Below are 22,127 nucleotides of genomic sequence, written 5' to 3' on the forward strand. Positions count from 1 at the left end.
ACATTATCGCATCATGACAATGAAGTGGCCTGCATTAAAGTCTAAACCTTGAACCTTTGCGACTGCTGATCGCCAACATATCGCATCGGTGTTTTAAAGTGGGAGCAGTAAAGTGTTAAGTGGGAGTAGAGCCGATCGCTGATAGCGATTAGCGATAATTGCATCGAAACTCCAGAAAAGGGGAAGGACGGATAGCGCATACCTTGCATCTACCAACAGTCGATATTGCGAATGAATTTGGACTGTCCAATTAGTTAGATCTGCTTAAAAATGCTTATATTTGTTTAAACAGGGGAAAAAGCATTCTTTGGGCATTTTCAAGAGCATTTCAATCCCGAAAGGAAAAAGCATAAGATTGAGGAAATGGCTGTTAAAGTGGGGTGATTGTTGGGTTTTATAAATCCATTGTTTCCACCTGCGTCATTTGTGCTATCAGAGCAGAAGCTGAGGTTAATTGTAGTGAAAATTCCACCAAGGAGAGGAGTTGGCATTGGTCGAGGAAGACTAGAAGCAAACACAGTTTTGCTAGAGGAGATCCGAAGTTTGCAGACGAGGATGCATACTATGGAGGTTGCCCAGAGAAGAGCACCTAATGAAGGAATTGATAGTGCTACAGAAGAATCTTCCACAAAGGAGGAGGAAGAAGAAGAAAATGAGGATACTAAACTCATCAAGATGTTGGCTAAGGTAGCGAGGGAAACCAAAAGTGGAAATTCCTACATATGAAGGAAGTTTAAATGCAGGGGAGCTAATGGATTGGATCAGATCCTTAGACAAGTACTTTGATTATGAAGAGGTCGATGAGAAGAATATGGTGAAGTTTGCAGTCACCAAATTGAGGGGTCATGCAGCGATCTGGTGGGATGAATTACAAACATCCAGGACGAGGAAAGGAAAGCCTAAGATCAAGCAATGGGACAAAATGGTAAGTAAAATGAAATCCAATTTTTTGTCTAAAGATTATCAGTTGAATCTTTTTAAACAAATGCAAAATTTAAGGCAAAAGGGAATGTCCGTTAAGGAATACACAGAAGAATTTTATAGATTAAGTATTAGAACAGGACATGTAGAAGATGACCTGGAGAAAGTAGCTAGATATATAAATGGCTTAAGATATGATATACAAGATGATATTAGCTTGTTAAATCTGAAAACTATTGAGGATGCCTATCAAGCAAGTTTGAAGGTAGAGGAGAAGATATTGAGAAAACAGAGTCAAAGGAATAGAGGAAGAAGCTCATTCAGAGGCAAAGGGACTACCAGAACTAGGGGACAACAACATTAGCATGAAGCAGGAAACTCAAGCAGCAGACCACCATAGAGAGAAGAGTGGAAGAGAGGAAGATTTGCGCCCAGAGGAAGAGGCTGAGGAAGAGATGTTCGGTGTTACACATGTGGAGAGTGGGGACATATCTCATGGGACTGTCCTCATAATAAACCAGCAAATCAGAGGAATGTGAATGTGGCTGAGGCAAAGCCAGAACCACCTCAACATATGGAGAAGGAAGAACTCCTTGAAGAAGGAGAATCCTTGTTATTAAGAAGGACTTTGCTTAAGACAGAGAAGGAGATTGAAGAACCAGCGCAGAGGAAGAATTTGTTCAGAACTACCTGTAAATCAAAAGGTAAGTGTTGCAAAGTAATAATTGATAGTGGAAACATTGACAATTTAGTTTCTACAGAGATAGTGGACAAGATTGGACTAGCAAAAACCATACGCCCTACTCCTTACAAGGTGTCATGGTTATAGAAGGGACATCAAGTCATTGTGACAAAACAATGCAAGGTTGAGATACAAATTGGTACGTATAAAGATGTGATTTTATGCGATGTAATGCCCATGGATGTATGTCATATATTATTGGGGAGACCGTGGCAGTTTGATTGGAAAGCAATTCATGACGGGAGGAGGAATACTTATACCATGGAGAAGGATGGAACTAGGCATACATTGTTGCCATTGAAGAATGATGTTGACAAAGGAACACCTAGAAGTAGTATTATGATGATAAGCGGAAAGGAGTTGCTATAGGAGGTAGTGAAAAGCGAGGAGTTGCATTTTGCCATTGTGGGAAGACCAAAGGTAATTTTAACTTCCACAAAATTTGGATGATTTGCCTAAAGAAGTTAAAGTTCTATTAGATGATTTTGCTGATATCATTGTGGATTAGTTACCAAATGCATTGCCACCGATAAGGAGTATTAGACATCATATCGATCTAATACCAGGGACAAGTTTACCAAAAAAAGCTGCGTATAGATTAACTCCTCAAGAAAATGCAGAAGTTGAAAGGCAAGTGCAGGAGTTCATGGATAAGGGGCTAGTCAGGGAAAGTCTTAGTCTATGTGTTGTACCAATAGTACTCAGTCCAAAGAAAGGAGGAGAATGGCACATGTGCACAGATTCTAGAGCTATCAATAAGATCACTATTAGTTATAGAATTCCTTTGCCATGTATGGATGGTTTAATGGATTGTTTGAGTGGATCCAAATATTTTACTAAAATAGATTTGAAGAGTGGATATCATCAAATAAGGATTCGGGAAGGCGATGAATGGAAGACTGCTTTTAAAACGAATAGTGGTTTGTACGAGTGGTTAGTGAGGCCTTTTGGGGTCACTAATGCACCCAACACGTTCATGTGATTAATGAATGAAGTCTTAAAGGACTATGCAGGCAAGTTTGTTATTGTGTACCTTGATGATATTCCAATTTTTAGTAAAAGTAAGAAAGAACATTTAGAGCATCTTAAATTAGTTTTAAGAACTCTACAGAAAGAGAAACTACTTATAAATATGAAGAAGTGCAGTTTCATGAAGGAAGAGTTTATTTACTTGGGATTTGTAGTTTCCAAAGAAGGATTGAAGATGGATCCAGAAAAGGTCCAAGCAATTTGGAATTGGCATATTCCCAGAAATATATTTGAGGTAAGAAGTTTCCATGGACTTGCAAGTTTTTACAGAAAGTTTATAAGAGGTTTCAGTCAGATTTGTGCACCTATTCTTAAAACAATTAAGGAGATCAATCAACAGTTTAAGTGGATAGAAGCAGCAGACATAAATTTTAAATTTCTGAAGAAGAAGATCACAGAAGAACCAATTTTAGCTTTTCCCAATTTTGAAAAGGTATTTCAGGTTGAAACAGATGCTAGTGGAGTTGCAGTTGGAGCAGTTCTGAGCCAAGAACAAAGACCGATAGCATATTTTAGTGAGAAACTGAACGAAGTGAAGAGGAAATATTCTTCCTATGACAAATATTTTTATGCTATTGTACAAGCCTTGAAGAAATGCAGACATTATTTGCTGCCAAAGGAATTCATATTATATTTAGACAATCATGCCTTACAGTTCATCAATAACTAGCCGAACTTGAATCAAAAACATGCCAAGTGGGTAGAATTTTTGCAAAGCTTTACTTTTGTAATAAAACACAAGAGTGGTAAGTCAAATAAAGTAGCATATGCATTGAGCAGGGTAAGTTTTATTGTGCAAGAATTCAAAGTGGGTGTTGTAGGATTTGAGGAAATGATTGAAATGTACAAAGATGATGTAGATTTCAAAGATATCTATGCAATAGTTCGAAATCTAGTAGTTCATAACAGGAGTCAGTGGTTAGATTATCTCATTCAAGGAGGCCTATTATTTAAAAGGAACAAGTTATGTATTCCCAAATGTTCCATGAGGGAAAACATAATAAAGGAGAAACATAGTGGAGGATTATCTTGTCACTTTGGACAAGATAAAACCTTTTCTTAGGTGAATGCTTTTTATTATTGGCCAAAAATGCAGACTGATGTCAAGAGATTTGTTGAGAAATGTAGGATATGTCAACATGCAAACAGAAGGAGTCAAAATGCAAGATTGTATCAGCCATTGCCAATACCAGACTGACTGTGGGATGCAGTTAGCATGGATTTTGTTTTGGGGTTACAAAAAACACAGAGAGAGAATGATTCCATTTATGTTGTAGTAGATAGATTTTCCAAGATGGCACATTTCATTGCTTGTAGGAAAACTAGTGATGCAACACACATACCTAATTTATTCTTTTCAAAGATTGTAATATTACATGGGTTACCTGTAAGTATTGTGTTTGACCGAGATACCAAGTTTGTAGGGCATTTCTGGAGGACTCTTTGGAAGAAACTAGGAGCTAAACTCAGTTTTAGTTCAACCTATCATCCTCAAACAAATGGACAGACCGAAGTAGTGAATAGGAGCTTGGGAAATATATTGAGATGTTTAGTATATCAAAATCTTAAATAGTGGGATTTAGCACTAGCTCAAGCTGAATTTGCTTGTAATGATACTCCAAACCAGAGTACTGGAATGATCCATGCACCCAAGAGGTGTGTATGAGCTCAGGAATTTTGGAAAGCAGGAGACCAGGAGTGGAAACGTTGAAGAGTTTGCGGAACAGATGCAGAGACTATAGGAAGAAGTAAAAGAAAAATTACAGGAAAGTAGCAACAAATACAAACAGAGGGTACATCTAAAAAGAAGAGATAAATAATTCCAAGTGGAAGATCTAGTGATGGTGTATTTAAGAAAAGAAGATTTCCTACTAAAACTTACAATAAACTAAAAATGAAAAAGATAGGACCATGTAGAATTGTAAGAAAGTTTTCAGCTAATGCATATGAAATTGAATTACCTGAAGGAATTGGAATATCACCCATTTTTAATGTTGCAGATTTGTATCCATACAAAGAGGCAGAGACAAAGCTACAATAGGAAACTACAGGAGATGAAGTTCAAACTGTGAACTGGGAAGAACAAATGCCAAAGGCAGTTAAGAAAGAGGTTGAAGCTATTTTGGAGCAAAGACTATCCACGAGAACTAGAGGGCAGACTTATTTCCAATATCTAGTCAAATGGAAAGGACAACCAGTGGAGGATGCTAGCTGGTTGACTATAGCAGAGTTGCAGAAATATGGTGTATGTCCTGAAAGTCTAAAGGAAAATTCTTTTCTTCCCCAAGAGTCTGATGCAGGAGCATCAGGACTTAGCCAGCAATGTGAAAGCTTGTTCACATGTTGTGGCTAAACAAGTTGAAATTCATTGACTGAATGGTCAAAAGCCAGTTTTACTGAGAGGGTTGGATCTCTCAAGAAATTAGTTGTATTTCATTATTGTAATAAGTTAGAAATTGTCTAATTTTAGATTCAAAGATAGGATTGTTAGCATAGAGCTAGGAGTTAGAGATTTGTTGTTAGATTTATTAAAAATAGAAATTTTGTTGTTAGATACGGTTGGAGTAATAATCAATGTATAAAAATGAGGCAAATGTAATGAACAAAGGAGAGAAAGGATTGAAGAGGGAGTAGAGTGAGAACCAAGATTTGTGTGCGGGTTTCCAAGTGAACAAAGGTCTTTAATGTTGTAATTAGGCCCAAGGCCGAGACTCTGTAATCTTGTTAATTTGTGAACAAATATTGTTGTCTGTGTGATTCCCTTATCAAACCTATGGAGGTTATATTTGTTTGCATGTGTGTTATGAGTATTCAGGATTGAATCGTATTAAATTCTGTTTCCATACTCGATGGTAGAAAACACTGTGTTAAAGGCCAATTTCGGCGTTTTTTGGTTCCACAAGTGGAAGTTCCATTTATACAGAGAAATCACGCAAAAACACTTAGCGGATTCATAAGGCAGAACTCAAATATTATACACGGAAGTTTTGGGGGCTTATCGGGTCCAGACACATTATCGCATTACAACAATGGAGTGGCTTGCATTAAAGTCTAAACCCCAAACCTTTGTGACTATCGATCGCCGACATATTGCATTGGTGTTCTGAAGTAGGAGCGGTAAAGCGTTAAGTGGGAGCAGAGTCGATCACCGATAACGATTAGCGATAATCACATCGGAACTCTGGAAAAGGGGAAGCACCAATAGCGCATACCTTGCATCTGCCGACCGCCGATATTGTGATTGAATCTGGACCATCCGATCGGTTAGATCCCGATCTGCGGTAATAATGCTTATATTTGTTTAAATAGGGGAAAAAGAATTCCTTGGGAATTTTCAAGAGCATTTTGGTCCCAAAAGGAAAAAGCATAAGATTGAGGAAACGGGTGTTAAAGCAGGGTGACTGTTGGGTTTTATAAATCCATTGTTTCCACCTGCGTCACAAGCTAAGTGGGCTTGATTGTGGGGAAAACTACACAATTAAGCGCGCTTGGTCCAGAGGCGATCTGGGATGGGTGACCTCTCAGGAAGTCCTGGTTACTGGGTGCAAGCCCCGAAAGTGAGGATTGATGCTATGTGATTTATTTCACTAGTTCCAATCCCACTTCTTCACCCCTGTGAGCATCACCCGATGTAATGAGTGCTAGTGGACTATTCAAAAATCATGAGAAATTAGTCAGCCATGACTACCTCTCATGGAAATGGTCATAGATGAATGACTTACTTAACGCAGTTGAATTATCTAATATAATGCATTGTGAAAACCTCCAATACTTAATTCAAAAGAGTGAAGGGAACTCTACTTGAATGGTTCATGAGGCACAATACTTGCTAAGGTCTTGCAAATGGGGTAGCAAGCTAAGTGGGTTTGATTGTGGGGAAAACTCCAGAGTTAAGCGTGCTTGAGCCAGAGGTGATTTGGGATGGGTGACCTCTCAGGAAGTCCTGGTTACCGAGTGCAAGCCCCGGAAGTGATGATTGATTCTATGTTATTTATTTCACTAGTTTCAATCCCACTTCTTCACCCCTATGAGCATCACCCGATGCAATGAGTGCTAAGTGGACTATTCAAAAATCATGAGAAATTAGTCAGTTACAACTACCTCTCATGGAAATGGTCATAGATGAATGACTTACTTAATGCAGTTGAATCCCAAAAAATGATATCTAATATAATGCACTCCGAAAACCCCCACTACTTAATTAAAAAGAGTGAAGGGAACTCTACTTGAATGGTTCATGAGGCACAATACTTGCTAAGGTTTTGCAAATGGGGTAGCAAGCTAAGTGGGCTTGACTGTGGGGAAAACTCCACAGTTAAGCACGCTTGAGCCAGAGGCGATCTGGGATGGGTGACCTCTCGGGAAGTCTTGGCTACTGGGTGCAAGCTCGAGAAGTGATGGATGAGGCTATGTGATTTATTTCACTAATTTCAATCCCACTTCTTCACCCCTGTGAGCATTACACGATGCAATTAGTGTTAAGTGGACTATTCAAAAATCATGAGAAATTAGTCAGTTACGACTACTTCTCATGTAAATTTTCATAGATGAATGACTTACTCAACGGAGTTGAATTCCAAAAAATGATATCTAATATAATGTTGGACTATTTAGAAGTCATGAGAAATTAGTCAATTACGACTACCTCTCATGGAAATGGTCATAGATGAATGACTTACTTAACACAATTGAATCTCAAAAAATGATATCTAATATAATGCACTGCGAAAACCCCCAGTACTTAAAACAAATCTAACTGAGCCTAGTGAGGCTTGTTATTTCGAGCTTGGTGAGACATATTTTTTTTTCTTTGCTCATCATTTTTCACAAAATTCAAGTAACTATATTACATAGTCGAATGTGAAAATATAATGAGTTACAAAAATATTTCATAAAGGAACTGTAGGCGACTGTCAAATTTCCACTGGTATTAGTAAATCAATGAATATCCTTATCTAGTATATTCAAGGGAAAACATAATACCAAAATTAGACTTACATATAATAAATACGGTAATTTTGTAGGAATTTAAAAGAAAAGAGAAAAAAAATTGCCAAGATATAGGCCATTGGTCATTGTAATCTTAGTTAAAACCACACAAAACAGGAGTCCTATTGCAACGTATGTGTTCTTTATGACTTTGTAGCATTCTTTGAGTACTTTGCAAATACCTCAAATCCATTTGATAACTTGTAAATAATTTTCCAGCAATCTCATGCAAACACCTTGAATCCATTTGATAACCTATGGAGAAATTACTGGTAATCTCATATATACAAAACGAGAGAAGTGGATCGTTTATTTCAAGAATCGAATGAAGTTCCAAGATCAAGTGAACTTCATAATAAAGGAAGAATATGTTAAGTAGGGAGCATATATCCTCATCTATACAACATTTAATGTACCACTGTGAGGTGTATATTATTTACCCCAGTTCTTGAAGAATCAATTGAAATCGTTATACACAGGCAAAAGTGTTTAATGACAAAACCAAAAGATGTAATTGATAATGCAAAACCCTTTATCTGTGCTATTTGTTTAATAGGTAGTGCACCCAAGTCAATGGAAAAAGTTACAATTGTAAGAACATAAATACAATGCAGAGGAAGAAGCAACGATGGAAAGTGTATCAGATCCACGACCATGGAGGCTTATCAATGAAAATTCCATGGAAATACAGTGACAACATTTAGGCTTGATGGATGTCCTTATCCTATGAAATCGTTCTAAGAAAAAAAAACCAACCTTGTGAAATCAGATCGAAATGCCACAGAAGAGATTTCCTTACAGATTCATTGAGAAAATTACTCAGATTATGCATAAGAAACCTAGAGAAGAGAATGGGAATCCTTCAAAGAGCTCATGTCTGAGAATATTGTTACAGTTCCAGACTGGTAATACAAAGGAAATCAGTGTATTCAACTTGGCACTGAAGAGAAAGCATTAGGTTCCATGGTTAATATGAACCCTGATTTATGGAATCAACTAACACTCCACCGTAGCATAGACAACTCCATTCTTAATAAGAGGAAAATCAGGTCCTCTAGCCCATTCATGCAACTTAGTAACATAGATCAACACCAACCCTTCTGCCAGACCTCTATCACACCTCCTGCTTCTCGTAATAAAATCATGAATGCAACCTCCAACTTGCAAAACATAAACACAGGTACCCATTGTAACAAAAGAGAATTTTAGCACATTATCCATCCTTAAAGGAGATGGAATAGGAGGAGGCTTAATCCGACTCCATAAATCATTCCTGGTATCATATCCCTAGAAAGAAAATTCAACTGCATGACTTGACAACATATAAATATATGATCCCATCATTGCTAAAGCAATCACATAACCCCCCATTGGCAGGGCCTTGGTCTTGTGCCAAGTATTAGTCTTGGGGTCATAGGAATCCATAGATCCCACATAAGCATAAGGATGTAATGAGAAACCATTCTTCTTACCAAATTTAAGCCCTCTGATTACATAAATAATCCCATCCACAACAACACCCAGGCAGCCATATCTCTTTCTAGGCATATTTGCAATGAGTCTCCATAAATCAAGGTAAGGAACATATTCCTCTGCATGAACAATGGCTTCCCTACAAGTATCTCTCCTCATAGAGCCTCTTGTTGGAAATAATACTGAGAGGGGGGGTGAATCAGTATTATCAGATCAATAAAACTTTTCAATTTCATGCTCAGAAACATATACGCGACTTCAGTTAAGTGAACCCGCGTGTACACGCTACTGTGTCTAAAGCAACTAGCGTATATCCAGAGATCTTATAATTCAGTTATCTTAATCTTCAGTAGATGCATGAGAACATTATTAAGCATATTAACAGTAAACAGGTGTAGTATAACAGAACAGAACATCAAACAAGAGCCACACACATGAACACCATGATATAAGGTGGAAACCCAATGTGGGTGAAAACCACCTGCTGCAATTCGTCTCTTTCTTCTTTAATAAGAAACTTCTTTTACAATGTACTGGTGCAGTCCTTTACCAGTACGCAGGCTACAACCTGCAGAGGGCAACAACCCTCTCTCGTTTTCCAACTACTTTTGGAAGGGAGCTACAACCCCCTCAGCTCTTGTACTAGCCGATCCATTTACTAGTACGTAGGTGCTGACCCTACAACCTGCTTTCCTTCAGGGACCACGTTTCATCAATTTTCAGACTGGATCCAAGAGTACAAAACAAACATTACCGCAATGCAATCATCAACTTATACTTGCATCATAATTCATTAAACAACCCAATACTGAATCACTGAAACCCTGTCATCAAGAACACAGAACCCAAACCAGAGCCCAGAACTCTGCAACAACCACCAGAATCAGCAGCAACCTGAAATATCAAATCTTATTATGCATACGCTACTTCACTGTACCAAAACCGCGTGTATACGCGCTTTCACCAAATGCAACCCGCGTGCAGATCTAGAAATAGTTTCTTATGCCTTCGCTGTCAGATCCGACCCTTGCCAAGCGTCCCGAACAGATAAACAGTAATACCAGATCTTCTCACTTCGTCAGACACACATTGCTTGCACCTTTGCCTAATGATCTTCTCCTTATATAGCCTTAGGTACTTCACAATACCACGGTCCAAAACCATAGTAACACAATACCATCAACCTCAAAACTAGGGATCGACACGCCCGTCGAGACACCATGGTCCGAAACCATAGGCACAACTTCCAAGGACTAACCGCCACGGACCAAAGGTACTTTTTCACATACACGCTCTTTTACTGAAGCCAACCTGCGTGTACACGCGACTTGGGCTTAATGAACCTGCGTGTATGAACTTTCTTGGCATGCTGTACTAAGATCTGTCCTCTGATTAAGTTGCCATCACCTGTACCAACCTCTGAGCACCTGTACCAACCTCTGAGTGAGTTGCCATCAAGGACAACACTTGAATCATAATGCCAACAATCTCCCCCTTTGGACTTGATGGCAACCACCACACCAAGTCACTCTCCCCCTTTGACATCAAGGGCAAAGGGCGGACCAAGATATTCTCTTCTTTGGTATACCTTCTGCTGTCCATACTCCCCCTGAGTACCTGCTGAAATCTCCAAATGTGCTCCCCCTTTGTGTATGCCAAAGTGTACCAATCTATCCATCCTGCTCTTGCTGAATTGTGCTGTTCATGCTCCCCTTGACTGTAGGCAAGATCTACAAAAGATGTTCTTCAAGAAGAACAAAGACTTATACATCATAGAAGACCTTCCTATCACCAAAAGACTCAATACAAACATTCATCACCCAACCTAGTGGGGATATACCAATATTGACTCATCCACCTAACCATGTGGAGATACATTAAGAGTTTACTCATGATAATACATGAACATTACATCATTCATCCCAGGCATAGTGGGGAAACCAACATAGGCCGTTACATGACCTTGACATCATAAGAGAGATATCACAAAAGAAATACATGACATAGTGATGAAAAAAAATCTAGACCAAGATTTATGAGAGCCACCAGTGATCCGGATTTAAACGGGAACGCAACAAATTACAGAGATAACCATATACACAAAGATGCAGCGGAAATAATACTTCATTTCATTAATGGAAAATACTGAAATATGCTTACAAACAGAAATGGAAATAAACTAGCTAGGGCGATGGTAGCTTATCTCTGAGAAGAGATGTGATGGCTACATGCCTCTGAACTGTGTTAGAATGAGGCTCGAAGGCCTATTTATTGTTGAGAAACAATGGAAAACCCTTAACATTCCAAAACCTAACCCTAGGAGATGAAACGCCAAACTGTGGGCCCCGTTTGGGGGTAAATTGGTACATCAACTTCCCGGGGTCGTAACTTTGGCATATGATCTCCGTTTGACGCGTACAATAGCTCGTTAGAAAGATCTATCCGAGTACTACCACTTTGGGAGGCAACATGGGTCCATGGACCCATGTTGCCCCAGATTCCCAAAAAAACGTCGTTTAGGGCCTCAAAACGGCTCTGGAAGTTCAGGACCCGAAAAACTGCTAAAAATAGTAAACTGTGCTACAATTAAGGAAACTGAAAATGCTGAGAAAGACAATGGTGGGGGTCCAGGTGGACTTGGCAGGTGGCCACCAATATCCACCTGGATCATTCCTCCCCCCTTAGGAAGCAATGGTCCCCATTGCGTTGAGCTCCTCCATGAGATGAGGAAACTTCTGCTGAACTTGTTCCCTGGTGAGCCACTTGCCCTGCTGAAGGAGTTGGCCTGCTTTGACAACTCGATACAGTTGGATATTCTGTTGGCGAGTGTTCTTGATTTGTGTGTCCATGATCCGATCAGTTGCAGCTTGTTCCATGCAATCTGGATTTAATTCTGTGGGTTTGAGCTATTCTGCAATGGCGGATGTGTCTAGCAATGGTGGAAAGTATGGCCGAAGGAGGTCCACATTGAACACTGGGTGCAGGCCAAGGAATGGGGGAATGCTGAGCTCAAATGCATTGTCTCCCATAGCCTTAGTAATGGTGTAAGGACCATATCGGAGTGGTCTCAATTTCCGATAGGCTCCAGTAAGGCGTTCCTTTTGCAAATGCAACCAGACTTTGTCACCCACCTGAAACTTGTGTGGCACCCGATGTTGATCATGTCGCTGCTTGTACTTGGCATTTGATTTCTCAAGGATGTCATGGACCTGCTGGCGAATATGTTGGATGCGCTCAATGAAGCTGGTGGCCTTATCTGTTTCAGACTGGACATGAGCTGCATTCATGTGAGTAGCTGCAAGTGGCATGGCCACATCAATGGGGCATAGTGGCTGGAATCCCAAGCCCACCTGAAAAGGGCTATGGCCAGTGGAGCTGTGAAGAGCTCGGTTGTAGCTGTGCTGAACGTAGGGGAGGCTCTCGTCCCATGTGCGAGGATGCTTTGAGTTATACATGCGCAGAATGTGCACAATCATCCTATTGACAACCTCTGTCTGGCCATCAGTTTGAGGATGGAAGGCTGTGGACTTCGTGAGTTTGGTGTCCAGCATTGACCAGAGACTGGACCAAAAGGTGCTGAGAAACCGACTGTCCCGATCTGAGATGATAGAATGTGGGATCCCAAAGTGCACCCACACTCGTTCAAAGAAGAGTTTAGCAGTGGCCTCTGCTGTGATATTCTTCTTGCAGACCATCATAATGGCCATCTTTGAGAACCTGTCGACGACCACAAAAACACAGTCATTTCCATGCTTAGTGGAAGGAAGGCCTGACATGTAATCCATGGAGATGGATTCCCAAGGTCGACTAGGGGTAGGCAACGGGGTATAGAGGCCTTGCTTCTTAATGGTCGGTTTGGCAATGGCACAGGCAGTACATGATCGGATGTACTTCCCAACATCCTGTCGAAGATTCAGCCAATAGAAATAGTTTTGCAGTACTGCCACTGTTTTCTCGACCCCGAAATGCCCAGCAGCCCGACTGTAGTGTGCTTCCCAAATCATCTTGGCATGCTCGCTTGAAGGAACACAAAGGTGACTGAGGTGGCATAATAGGGCATCCTGGAGGTGAAAATCTGCAACCTGCCGACCCTCCAAGATTGTCTGGTATGTGTGGCCGAATTCTGGGTCGCTTTTGTAGAGAAGTGGCCAATCAGAAGTCTCGTGCCCGCAAGAGTTGAGCACGGTGGTCAGCGCCATGATCGGTGGTCGACTGAGGCAATCTGCAACATTATTGGTGCTGCCCTTTTTATACTTGATATTCAAGTGAAACTGTTGCAGGTATGTAGACCACTTCTGATGGCGATCATTCTGCAATTTCCCTTGGGTCTGTATGAACTGCAGAGGTCGGTGGTCTGTGTGGATGACCGTTTCCTTCCCCAAAATGTAATGCTTCCATTGTCGGCAGGCCTGTACAATGGAATACATCTCTTTATCATAAGTGGGGTACTTCCGGACTGTGTCTAAAAGTGTTTCACTGTGATATGCCACTGGATGTCCATGTTGAGTAAGGACTGCCCCAATAGCATAGTCAGAGGCATCTGTCTCGACCTCAAATGTTTGTTGTAAATCTGGTAACGCGAGCACTGGTGCCGTGTAGAGGCGATCCTTCAACTCCCTGAATGCCTTCTGTTGAGATTCAGATCAAAAGAATTTTGCTTTCGCCCCGCCCTTGGTGACTTGACTCAAGGGCCAAGAAATATGAGAAAATCCCAACACAAACCTGCGGTAGAAGTTGGCAAGGCCTAGAAAGCTGCGAAGCTCTGTTAGAGTGGTTGGAGAGGGCCAATCCCGAATGACTTGGACCTTGGCTGGATCGACATGCACCCCCTATTCATCAATGATGTATCCCAGATACTGAACCTCGGTCATGCCAAAAGTGCATTTCTCCAAATTGGCACATAGCTTGTGTTGCCGCAGTGTTTGGAGAACCTGTCGGATGTGGTGGAGGTGGTCTTCCCAACTCTGGCTGAAGATCAGAATGTCATCCAAGTATACTACTACAAAGGAGTTGGTGAATGGCCGCAAGATGTCATCCATTAGCCTCATAAAGGTTGCAGGAGCATTCGTCAATCCGAAAGGCATGACCAACCATTCGAAGAGGCCCTCCTTGGATTTGAAGGCAGTATTCCACACATCTGAGGGTTCAATTGGTACCTGGTGATATCCTGACTTCAGATCGATCTTGCTGAAATATTTCGCCCCCTTTAGTTGGTCTAGGAGGTCATCAATCCGCGGGATCGGGTACCTATTACGGACAGTGATCTTGTTCAGCGCCCGATAGTCAATACAGAGTCTCCACGTCCCATCCTTCTTCTGTACCAACACTATCGGGCTCCCACAGGGCAAAGAACTCGGACGGATGTGACCTTTCTGCAGGAGCTCCTGAATCTGCCTCTTGATTTCATTGTTCTCCAGAACGGAGCGCCGATAAATTGGTCCATTGGGTAGCGGCGCACCTGGGGTCAGATTGATGGAGTGCTTGACTTGACAGTGCAGAGGAACCCCTGCCGGGGAGGTGAATATGTCTTCGTACTCCTCCACAATCTTATCCATCTGTAGTTGCCGTGCAGAGGGACCCCGTTTGGAGGCCGCGGCCATTGTCTTCTTCTTCCCTTGAGGGCGTATCATCAGGAAAACAAATTTCCTGGTTTTGGAAATGATCTTACTGCATTGTTTTGCAGTAATCAAAGAGATGGCGGCAGGTGGTGCTACCTCTGGTATCCTAAACAACTTATTTCCCAATGTAATAATAACAGCACGGGGCCTTGATTCATACACAGCATGTCGCTTCCACAAGTATGGTTGTCCTAGTAATACATCACAAACTTCAAGGGGAGCAATGTCACACAATACCTCATCCATGAAGGGCTTGATGTTGTATGGAAGGCGACACTGCTGGCTCACGCGAAGATCTCGCCCTTGGTGAAGCCACCCAATGGTGTATGGTTGTGGATGTGCTATGGTCGGTAAGCCCAACCGCTTCACGACCTCTGCCGAAATGAGGTTCTTTTGACTCCCGCTATCAACAATGAACTGTATCGGGGAGCCCTTTACCCACATCTAGGAGTGGAAGAGACGCTCCTCCTCCTCTGGATCTTCGGGTTCATTTTTCTGGATCTTTGCGGTAGCAACAGTGGCGCTGGGATCTGCATCAATGATCTGCTTCCCTTTTTCATACCCCTTATCGGGTTCTGACTCAGAGTCGGAACATGCATCTGATTCTGAAACCTTTAGCTCAGCCACCAGTGACTGCTTGGCCTGACACTCACTTGTGTTGTGAGTGGAGCTGTTATGGAACTCGCACCATTTTCCAGTGTCCTTTCTCGGCTTCGCGGCATTGCTCTTTGCTTGCAGCTTCGGCTGGTTGTCTTGGGCTGTCCCGCCTTGGCTTTGTCCTTTGTTCTGTGGTTTAGGGGCACCTTTCCCCTGCTTTGGATTCGCAAATCCAAAGTCTCACTTCTTTTGTTTAAACTTCTGCTCGACCTTGACGGCATACCGGTATGCTGCGCCGAGCGAGGGGATGTTTAGGAACTGTATTTCTTCCTGGATGTACTTGTGCAGGTAGCCACGGTATTTGAGTATCAAATGTTGCTCTGAATCCTTGATACCCAACTTTGTGCGAAGGGTATGGAAAAGATTGGTGAACTCCGGCACGTCTTGGTCCCTTCCCTGCCGCAGCGTGGTCCACTTTATGTATTCATCCTCATAGCTTCCGACAGGGTAGTACTGCTCCTTGATGGCATCCTGGAACGAATCCCAGGTGGGTGCGGCTGAAAATAGTGAGCCAGTACTTTCATCCTTCTGCTCGCAGTAGGTTTCCCACCAGTCCTTGACGTGGGGGGCTGCTTTGAGAAGAGCAAAAACAATCTTTTCCCGACTCGAAAATTCATGAACAGAAAAATAACCCTCTAGCAGATTTAACCATTTATCTACGGCATCGGCATCTATCTGACCCTCGAATATGGGGATTTCAAAATTAACTTGTACCTTAAAGGGTGTGGCGTTTCCAGAGGAGCTGCTGGAAGCCGATGCGCCGCTTCTGGGTAGCCGCTGAAGGATCTGCGCAAAGCTGTCCATCATCGCGTTCCGTTGTCGCTCGAGCGCTTCTTCGAGCAAGATTTTGATGGGATCTCCTGCCCCCTCGTCTTTCTTCTCATCCGCCATGGGAGGCCGTCGGGATTTGCGAGGCTAGTCTTGCAAAGGTTCAACCAGTTCAAGCCCTAACTCCTTATATCCCGACCTTGTTGGGGACATGCAAAGAAAAACAGAGAAAAAGCAGACCGCTCTGATACCACTGATCCAGATTTAAACGGGAACGCAACAAATTACAGAGATAACCATATACACAAAGATGCAGCAGAAATAATACTTCATTTCATTAATGGAAAATACTGAAATATGCTTACAAACAGAAATGGAAATAAACTAGCTAGGGCGATGGTAGCTTATCTCTGAGAAGAGATGTGATGGCTACATGCCTCTGAACTGTGTTACAATGAGGCTCGAAGGCCTATTTATTGTTGAGAAACAATGGAAAACCCTTAACATTCCAAAACCTAACCCTAGGAGATGAAACGCCAAACTGTGGGCCCCGTTTGGGGGTAAATTGGTACATCAACTTCCCGGGGTCGTAACTTTGGCATATGATCTCAGTTTGACGCGTATAATAGCTCGTTAGAAAGATCTATCCGAGTACTACCACTTTGGGAGGCAACATCGGTCCATGGACCCATGTTGCCCCAGATTCCCAAAAAAACGTCGTTTAGGGCCTCAAAACGGCTCCGGAAGTTCAGGACCCGAAAAACTGCTAAAAATAGTAAATTGTGCTACAATTAAGGAAACTGAAAATGCTGAGAAAGACAATGGTGGGGGTCCAGGTGGACTTGGCAGGTGGCCACCAATATCCACCTGGATCAACCAGCAGCATCATGATCTGTACCATAAGCATTAGCCTGCAATACCATTCCTTTGATCAAACATCAAGATATATCATTTAGCTTCATAGACTTTATCAACAACCTCTAACCATAATGCCAACAATGCATTATTTGAAGTATATGCTCCCCCTGAGCCTGTGCCATAAGTATCAAGACATTTTCAGACATCCTCAGCAGACTGTAACTGTTAACCAATAGAGCATATACAGGACTGGATCATATCAGACCCCTTTTCTGAGTCTGTCCCCACTGCTTTTTCACAAACTGACATATACGCGACTTTGCAGTGTGAAACTCGCGTATATACGCGGCTTTCCTTCATGAAACTTGCGTATGAGAATTAGAACACTGAAGTTCTATACCTTCAGCTCCCCCTGAGTCTGTTAGGTCTGTGCTGTGTTGAGTACCCTGTGCTGTGCCACATCTTTCTGACTGAACTTCCTTCTTCTTCCATATCTTCAGGCATGTTGATGATTTCTTCTTATCATGAGCTTTGTTCCTGCAATCCTTTGCTCTATGTCCAAGCTTGTTACATGCATAACATCTTACATGTTTCATATTCCTCCTATAGCAATCAGCAGCTTTGTGGCCAAACATATTGCAAGAAAAGCAATATCCATTAAAGTACCTTGAATGTGATGATCTTTCTGCATGATGGTCTTGAAACCTTCTTCTTCTACATATGGCTGCAACATGTCCAAGATTATGACATACATGGCATTCAACATTATTCATGGGAGGAGAAAAATATTTTCTTTGAGGAGTCTCTTTCCTTGATTGATGATGGGGTTGTCCTTTCATCTCCTTGTAGAGCCTTTCAAATTTTGCATTAGAGATTCTTGTCTTACTTTGTGAACCTTTGACTACTAAGAATATCATCCAAGATCTTAGTACTATCTTGAAATCATAATAGTTTATATTTTTCTTCGAAGTTACTTTTCAAGATATTTACCTCAACTTGATGTTTTTCTTCTTTTTCCAGGCATTGCTTCTTCAAGGTCTCTTCAGCTTTCTTTCCTTCATCCAACTGATGCCTTAGTTCGAGGATCTCGTTCTCTTGCTCTTTATTCAGCGCTAGCAGCATTTGTCGAATTCTGGATGCACATTCCAACTGATCTTTTAATATGATGATCTCTTCTTTGAGGGCATTCTCCCTTTTGCTAGGTAGATCTTGCTGATCTATGATTTGATCTGATGCTTCATTTGCTTGTCCATCTTCAATCTGAGGTGATTCAGGATCTGAATTCTTGCTTCCACTCAACGGCAGGTTGTCATTGTTCCTTTGAGCTGTCTTCTTCTTCTGACGTGCTTTCTTCCCCATTGTTCTATGAATCTCCTTCAAGCAATCAAGCTTCTCTGAAGGACCTGCTCTGATACCAATTGTTGGAAATAATACTGAGAGGGGGGGTGAATCAGTATTATCAGATCAATAAAACTTTTCAATTTCATGCTCAGAAACATATACGCGACTTCAGTTAAGTGAACCCGCGTGTACACGCTACTGTGTCTAAAGCAACTAGCGTATATCCAGAGATCTTATAATTCAGTTATCTTAATCTTCAGTAGATGCATCAGAACATTATTAAGCATATTAACAGTAAACAGGTGTAGTATAACAGAACAGAACATCAAACAAGAGCCACACACATGAACACCATGATATAAGGTGGAAACCCAATGTGGGTGAAAACCACCTGCTGCAATTCGTCTCTTTCTTCTTTAATAAGAAACTTCTTTTACAATGTACTGGTGCAGTCCTTTACCAGTACGCAGGCTACAACCTGTAGAGGGCTACAACCCTCTCTCGTTTTCCAACTACTTTTGGAAGGGAGCTACAACCCCCTCAGCTCTTGTACTAGCCGATCCATTTACTAGTACGTAGGTGCTGACCCTACAACCTGCTTTCCTTCAGGGACCACGTTTCATCAATTTTCAGACTGGATCCAAGAGTACAAAACAAACATTACCGCAATACAATCATCAACTTATACTTGCATCATAATTCATTAAACAACCCAATACTGAATCACTGAAACCCTGTCATCAAGAACACAGAACCCAAACCAGAGCCCAGAACTCTGCAACAACCACCAGAATCAGCAGCAACCTGAAATATCAAATCTTATTATGCATACGCTACTTCACTGTACCAAAACCGCGTGTATACGCGCTTTCACCAAATGCAACCCGCGTGCAAATCTAGAAATAGTTTCTTATGCCTTCGCTGTCAGATCCAACCCTTGCCAAGCGTCCCGAACAGATAAACAGTAATACCAGATCTTCTCACTTCGTCAAACACACATTGCTTGCACCTTTGCCTAATGATCTTCTCCTTATATAGCCTTAGGTACTTCACAATACCACGGTCCAAAACCATAGTAACACAATACCATCAACCTCAAAACTAGGGATCGACACGCCCGTCGAGACACCATGGTCCGAAACCATAGGCACAACTTCCAAGGACTAACCGCCACGGACCAAAGGTACTTTTTCACATACACTCTCTTTTACTGAAGCCAACCTGCGTGTACATGCGACTTGGGCTTAACGAACCTGCGTGTATGAACTTTCTTGGCATGATGTACTAAGATCTGTCCTCTGATTAAGTTGCCATCACCTGTACCAACCTCTGAGCACCTGTACCAACCTCTAAGTGAGTTGCCATCAAGGACAACACTTGAATCATAATGCCAACACCTCTAGCAACATAAATCTTGCCAGAAATTACATAGTAACGTTTCGTTTTTAGAGGCATAATTAGAGTACTTGAAAGGGAAAATGACAGGATTTCCAAGGAATACATTTGAATCTACCACTGGAAAAACAAAACGAACATGATGGCAAAGTACTCTAAAGAAGACTGCAGTTGCATTGCAAAATGATTTACAAAATTGAGTTCCAGAGACCAAGAGAGTGTACATTCATTACAAGTAAATGAATGCCCTAAATTACAATATTCAAAATATAGAAAGGAATTAAAAATTCTATAGGTGTAAAGACTGCATGAGGGAGACAGGTCACAATATTGTTGTTGATACTTCTTCAAAAAGGGATGTGAAAGCAGCTGATCTGCAGTATGGAGAAGTAATGCATCCTTTTTAAGGAAACATCTCATAAAACACTAAAACTATGGCGATGCATCAGGTGGCATTGATGGAGGGTCACCTAAACAGATGGCCACCATTAATGTAGGCCAATCAGGTGTTTTCCCCAGAGACAAACAATGGAACCTTCCAAGTGCACATTCCAGGAAAGATAATCCCAAACTCCATATATCTGCAAATCATCCGTCATACTTTCCATTGTACCCATCAAGATCGAACCTTTCAGGACTCATATAAACAAAAGTTCCCATGAAGGAATTTCACTGGGCCAAAGTGTTAGCCAACACAATGTTGACACTAAAATCAGAAATCTTGACTTCTCTTCTCTTGTTGATCAACAAATTGGAGGGTTTTATATCACAGTGAACAATTTTGTTCTAGTGCAGGTAATGCAAGCCCTTGAGAACCTGCCTGGAAAAATCAACCAAATATTTTTCTCATATTTTCTTGTGGGCTTGAAGAACATGCACAAAGGTACCACTGTCCATGTACTCCAACGAAAAAGAGATCTCTGCTCCTCGATCTAATATGCCATAACAATGCACAATTTGTGGAGAATTCGCCCTTCAGAGAATATCCATTTCCCTCATTATTTGCTTTCGGTACTTAGTGGCTACCTCTGTGAATTGTTATAATAAGCGAGAACGGTAATGATAGCTTTATTCACTTGACAACCCAGGTATGCTTGGGTGATTTATTTCATATTAAGCAATACCATTGAAGATATTTCCTCGGCCACAAAGGTTTTCTCTTCTCCCTTAAAAGTTACTTGGATCAAGAGCTTATGATTGGATTCACAAACAATAGAAAAGGGCCAAAGGCTCTTATTAGCTTGGACAGAGGAATTGGAGAAATGCCTGCCAATCAACCTCTTGGCATAAAAAATGGTGTTCGCAGGGTTGAAAGCGACTTGATTCTTGGTAGAGTCTCTAATGAGGCGTTCATTTTCTATGAAGGCAACCATGGAAGGAGTAATCCAATTGCCCTGATCATTGGGAATGATATCCACTATGTCATGATAACCATCCCAAACACCCACACAGCTGTAAGTGGTTCCAAGATCGAAGTTTATAGCCTTGCCATTGGGATTATGAGGGAAATCCATGGATGTATATTGTGATCATTTAGCAAGATTGAACGTAACTTATCCGATGTAAATCTCAAATTAAGTTGGAGGTATAAACCTTAGATATTTTGAACTCGAGTAATTGGGTACACTGAAAGTTTTATCAGTTGGAAGAGAAAACTTCACAATCTTTTTCAGGTTAATCATTTTATATATGGACATTTTTGAGGTACTCATCATGGAACCGTTTTCAAGTTTATAGTAATACATGAGATTTAACACTGAGACAATTTGACCTGTAAATTTTAGGAAATATTTGAAAGCAAAATTTTGTTTGTTGTCCAATAGATAGATTGAAGTATGCATTATCAAAAGCTAAAATCTATGACAAATTCAAATTAGAAGACATAGTAACATTTGTAATTACAAATTTCAGAAGCCTCTGTATATTGAGATATAATTCCATTTCAATTCATATATTATATCCAGTGACCAAATTTTCCACTGATATCATATTCATATATATATAAATGAGTAACTGTGTTAGAAGATGTTGTAGCTAAATGCTAAAGTGGATATTATATCATAGTATAGTTCTAGTAAAACATAAAAATAAATATACATTATTGTGTACAACATCTTGATAGATACCTTTAAATTAGCGTTGTGTATAAGGACTAGCAACATCCTCCAGAACTGTACTAACTAGTTCATCTTCCTAACTCAGATTTTATTTATTCATTAAACTAATGTACATATTCCTACTCTTCTTTCTCATTTAACTCTCCTCTGGACAAATTCGCTTAGGTTCTTGAATCCGAGGCCATTCCCTGATCAACTCTGCAAAGATTAAGTGTAGAA

The 22,127-nt window shown here is 41.1% G+C and overlaps 2 pseudogenes; both read right to left on the minus strand.

Moving 5' to 3' along the window:
* Nucleotides 1-8,677: 8,677 nt before the first annotated feature.
* Nucleotides 8,678-19,851, minus strand: LOC149195848 (F-box/kelch-repeat protein At5g26960 pseudogene; annotated as a pseudogene).
* Nucleotides 19,852-19,905: 54 nt separating this feature from the next.
* On the minus strand, nucleotides 19,906-21,305 carry LOC149195849 (mitogen-activated protein kinase kinase 9 pseudogene; annotated as a pseudogene).
* Nucleotides 21,306-22,127: the final 822 nt, after the last annotated feature.

The sequence above is a fragment of the Pinus tabuliformis genome, chromosome 2_2 (assembly GCF_031772625.1).
Source record: "Pinus tabuliformis cultivar Carrire ecotype Pingquan chromosome 2_2, CPIR1, whole genome shotgun sequence".
NCBI lineage: Eukaryota > Viridiplantae > Streptophyta > Pinopsida > Pinales > Pinaceae > Pinus > Pinus tabuliformis.